The sequence below is a fragment of the Etheostoma spectabile genome, chromosome 12 (genome assembly GCF_008692095.1).
Source record: "Etheostoma spectabile isolate EspeVRDwgs_2016 chromosome 12, UIUC_Espe_1.0, whole genome shotgun sequence".
NCBI classification, from domain to species: Eukaryota; Metazoa; Chordata; class Actinopteri; order Perciformes; family Percidae; genus Etheostoma; species Etheostoma spectabile.
In genome coordinates, this window is record NC_045744.1 from 30,669,886 (window position 1) to 30,675,478 (window position 5,593).

A 5,593-nucleotide genomic window follows, 5' to 3' on the forward strand; every position below is an offset into this window, starting at 1 on the left:
TGACAGGCTGCTCCACCCCCGCTGTGTGAAGGAGAAATACCGCAGATCTTTCTTTCCAGCGGCTGTCTGTACAATGAACACTGTTGACTCTGTGCAATATATCACATAATTTTTCATTTGGGCAATTTTGGTGCAATTTACTAATTCATGTTTAATTATTGTAAAATACAGTTTGCTATGTCTTGTACACTTATCCATCTCGTGTACACTTATCTATCTCTGTACACTTATCTATCTCCGCTCTTATCTTTGCTGTTGCAAACCGCAATTTCCCCACTGTGGACAAATGAAGGCTTTCTTTCTTATCTATGTTGTGGGAGGAAACGGATATTCGGGCAAAAAGAGTGACATCCGGCAGAATTTCCTGGTTGCCGCGGAACAATCCTGGAAGTGAAACATTGTGGATATGGACTACGTCTTCACAAACCCAGAGAGAGGTTGATGACTTCTACCCTTTCAGCAGGATTAACATCTGTGGCTATCCCCAGGCAGATGGCTCCAAGCATCTGGAAACTCAACCAGGTTGAAATCACAGTGACCTGAGTCACAGCTAAACCACATGTTTTTGTCTGGCTGTGTGAGCTAACCATACACTACAGTCTTCGCCATGTCAGCCAGAGGGGGGTGTACCGTTCTTCGGCCCTCCATCTACACTATGGCAACGTAATGTCTTTAAATACAAAAAATAATTTAGAGCCTGTACATTTTTAAAATGTCTTCATTTGGGGCCTTCTTTGTCCATTACTTGGTATCTGCTCGACTCACCTCTAAAGTACTTGGTACTAGCTAACAGGTATTTTTTTTAGTATCATCTCCGTCAAGGTTCCAAGCGACCTGATATGATACCAAAAGGTAACGTGAAAACCTGCAGACAAATGATTGGTCAGAGGGAATTGTCACTAATCACTGCGTCATCATTGCAAGCGACAGACGGGGGTGTCCTGAACAAATCCGGCATTTTCAAATAGTTTAGCCAGAAGTGATTTTTTTGCTGGCTCCAGCCTCTTTTGAAACAAAAGATGTGGCACCGTGGCTGAGTAGAGCCGGTAAGCGCCATTAGTGGTGAAAGAATAAATGGGTGGAAATCAACATAGACCTGGTTCCAGTGATGTGTGCAGTAATTTAAAAGTACTTGGTTGTTCCCATTCACGACAAAAGCTAATCAATTGGATTTCTTTAGGCTGGATTAAGGACGGGGACCCTTCTTTTGGAGTAAAGCAGCCCTAAAATGGCCCCATTTGCAACGTGTGTTTTAACATTGAGTTTTGTTCCTCCATACACACTAATCAACATTTCAAAACACAAGCCACACATTTTTTTTAGTGTAAGTTATTGGATAGTAAAAGTTAGTAAAACCAACTCAAAAGACAACAGTCTGTTGCTCTAAACCGTCTCTGTTATCACTGCTTTTATGTCAATTAATCTACAATACAATAAATACAAATACTGTGTTATGCTTCTTCAATGGCTTTCTCTGTAAATAATGCCTACCATACACTAGAAGACTTGAAAAAACTAAAGTCTGACACCACCTCACATCTAAAGACAATCATCTCAAATCTAACATTAAGGACTGTCATAATATGTAAAGACTGGGGATCTTGCAGGGTCACACATAGCAAGACGACACCTAGATTCGTTATGTCACCAAGCTAGCTAGCTACAGCTAGCGTTGGCTAGTAACTTAAGGGAAAGTTTGCAGATTTTCTGTTCTGCCGTACATGCAAATGAATGTCTCCAGTACCAGGAGTTCAGTGTTTATTCGCCGGTAAAACTCCTTTTGGATGACTCGCTTCACAAGGGTTCCTTCCCCTTTAGCGTTTAGCTTAGCGCTGCACCATAGCAACCATAAACAACACCTGTTTGGTGCTGGAAGGAGCCTCAACTCTAACAAGACTCTCATTATTTCATTCCCATATTGGAAATTAGTCTGCAACAGTGAAATCTCTTGAAAAGTTGTTTGGTGTAAGGTCTGCATAAGAGGAGCTAAATTGAATTTGGCTGTACTGAAACAGTGTAAGTGTTTAAAGAGAGATCACAGGTTTAACCTTAAGTCTCTCGTCTGCACTAATGCACTATTCTTTTAACAGCGGCTTATTTTTTTAAACTGTTATTTATAATAGGTTTTAGTATTTATTCTAGCTATAACATGTGTTATTTGTGTATGCTGCTGAGTCTGAGTAACACATTTTGTTCCTTTGTTTTTAACATGCTTGAATGACAAGAAATCTGAATGTTTGCCATTTTTAAATAAATGTTCTACTGAATAATAAATTGTCATAGATGTTGAATATAAAGTAGTGATGTAGTTGATCCAAGTTGATGACTAGTCAAGTTGAACACTATTGAGATAATGCTTATTACTGGAACAAATAAAAGGTTAACTGGTACAATGTGTTGCACATTCTTCCCACACTGATGCTATTTGACTGGTCCAGTCACTACTGCAGCTGCCCAGGGCACTTTATTCAGAAAGCATGCAAGATCCAATTTGTCACTCAGGGTATTCACATCTAATCTAAAAGTTTGCACTACAGGTGAAAACTGAATACTCCTGATGGCTTTGTCACTGACTTCTGACCTGATCTAAAGTTAGCATTGCTCGTAACCCCATGGCATACCAAGTGGCAGTTATTTACTTGTAAATATAGGTGGCCGGCGAGGTGTCTGCTTGACACTGACAAGGTATTTTACACTGATGTTGGCAGAGATAATGTTTGCTGGAAGCCATCTGTCCCACGCAAAGGATCCTGTTCACCATCTAACAGTTAGCTTGTCAGGTAAGGACAGGATGTGCTGAGGAATCTGATAAATGGCTCTTTGACATATTGATAATTTGAGTTATTCATTGTTCATTCATTCAGTTTTCAGCTGGTGAATCAGTACTGTGGTCTCAGTAGTTTTTCCTAGTGATTAATGCCATGATTAATGCCATTATGAGATAATCGTCTGATGCCTCCGATCATAATGCCAATAAACAAAAACTCTCTGCAGGAATTACAATATGTGCCTTGTTTGTTATTATTAAATAGTGTTATTTTATCAGATAAAAAAACCAAAAGTTAGACAACATTTATTCATATAGTACCAAAACAGCCATGACAAAGAAACATGTTTCATGATGTCCTCCATTGCTTAACTGGTAGCTCACTGATTTTGGTTTAACAACAGGATAGACTGATTATGAAAGACTCCAAGAGGAGTCCAAACTCCGATGTTTTGGGGACAGTGCCTTTCCGCCAGGCAGATCACAAAGCATAGTGCCTGCGCTTCGGCAAAGCGCAGGTGCATGTCATCATTCTGGCCTTGTCAGCGACAACAAGGTCAAAGTTGAAATCATTTGAACTGTCAGGCCAGCACTTGGTGGCAATTTCAAGCTCTGCCACACGCCGAAAGTGGGGGTTCCTCCAAGTTGTCTCTACTCATCTTTCCATAGAAAAACAATGGCACAGTGTATTTATATACAGCATAAATACTAAATAACGAGTAGATTTATCAGGCCAAATTATGGCCAAAATAACTTTCTGGCAGTTGGCATACCCCGACAACAACGGATTGCAATAAACTACGGAGGCTAGCCAAGTACGGCAAGGTGTGCATGGTACTTGGAGAAAGATAGAGTTATAAATAGTGTCATGGATGCCATGTTGTTCAGATATTCAAGGAACCGTACCTGGTCAGCCACTCTGTAAACCTCGTTCTTGTCGCTGCAGTCACACAGATAGTAGTGGACTCTGCTGGCTCCACTCTGCTTAGCCAGTCTAGCCGTTTCCTTCATCCCATCCTGGTTAATATCCCACAGCACCAGTACAGTGTCCCGAGCCGCAAACTCCTTAGCCATGAGGCGCCCGATCCCGCTACCTGCCCCCGTGATCAGCACCACCTCACCAGTGATGTTCTTCTTCTTTGTGGGCACAAACATGTGGATGAAAGATTCCACATTGTACCAGAGGGACAGCAGGAGGACTTGGATTGTTTCCAGGAAGAATTTCATGATGGAACTAGGAAGGAAAGAAAAAAGAGGACTCAGAAAGAAGCATACACAGTGAACTCAAGTAATAAGGGGGTGAGTTAAGGGTGATTGGGACAATTTGGAAATTTCTGCCTTGTGTAGGTTTTCTTGCCATAAATTTAAAGCATTACCCCTACAAACAATACCTTTCTGTAATACTGAAGGTCTTACCTATACAATTGAGGAGGGGAAGTTATATGATATATCAAGGAGTAAGGAATATAGGAGGTAGCATACCTTTTTGTATACTTTTGGGTGACCAATTTGGTTGCACACACGGTTGCACACGCAACCAAATTGGGTGCGACTAACATTTTTCCTATGTCCTCACATCCGCTGCCTCTCCACAAACGAAGCAATGTTGTTTATGTTGATATGGTTTAGAGAGGCAAACCTGTATTTATACAAGTGTTTCCGCTGGCCAGAATATCATAGTTCATAAAAATGCTGCGCAGTGACAACACAGACATTTCATACACACGATGTGTGTAACTCTGTTGACCAGCCATTCGACCCGTGCTGGACCCAGTTAGATGGACCCAGTTTGGAGGATTTGATGCTAAGGAGTGTGGCAAGCTGATATAGGCAAGGCCAAATGGCTAGGTGTGGGCCATGTGAGGGGCATGCGACAGCAAGGGGGGACCCGCTATAAGACCTTGAGACATGAAATGTCAGGTCTCAGTTCAGGAAAGCCCTTTTAAACAGTAGCAATTTCTATTTTGCTTAAATGTTTTAGTTTTGCAGCTCAGTGAAGCACTTTAAAAAAAAAAAAATTTAAATTGTTTTTATATACAGTATAACTGTGCTTCAAATTTTAGAAAAGTATTTACCTACACCTTATTCTGGTTTAAAATAATTTACGTAATATATATGAATGTATATGGAGCATGATATAAAGGTGACCTTGAAATTGTGGCGTTAACTCAACGCAAGGAAAGATTTGGGTGCACCTAAATAAAAATGTTAGGCGCACCAGTGCAATCAAGGCAAAAAGTTAGTCTGGAGCCTAGTTAATGCACAATTAAATTCACACTTTGATATCCCACATGCACAATATCCGTTTCCTGTTCATCATTATGAATTAAGACTCATATTCATTTCTGTTTAACAATATTACTTAAAGGTTTAAAAAATTGTCAACAAATTATGCATTATGCATAAAGCTGCCCTTTGTCACTGTCAATCCCCTCCCTACCATTCTTCTTTCCCTGAGCTATCCCTTTTGCTGGTTTCCTGCATCTTTATACCCGTTTCACTTGTTACATTGTACTTTGCTGTACATTCAACAGTATTAGGGATGGGCAAAGAGATAAAAGCCAAACTTAGTGTTAGTTTTGGCCTGGCAAGTGTAACGTGATTAGGGTAAACTTGGTTCTATTGCTAGCTGGTCTTTATTGATCCCCTAAGGGGAAATTACAATTTTACTCTGTTGTTATTACACACTACACACAGGCCTGCAATACACACACATGCTCAGGTCCTATACATGCACTAATGGAGAGATTTCAGAGTGAGTGGGCTGCCAGTGCTGGACCAGCGCTTAGGGGGGTTCGTGCCTTGTTCAAGAGCACCTTGGCAGTG

The 5,593-nt window shown here is 40.8% G+C and overlaps 1 pseudogene; it reads right to left on the reverse strand.

Annotated features, from left to right (window-relative positions):
* The window catches only part of LOC116699132 (epidermal retinol dehydrogenase 2-like), a 38,739-nt pseudogene that overhangs the window by 31,710 nt on the left and 1,436 nt on the right, over positions 1–5,593 (reverse strand).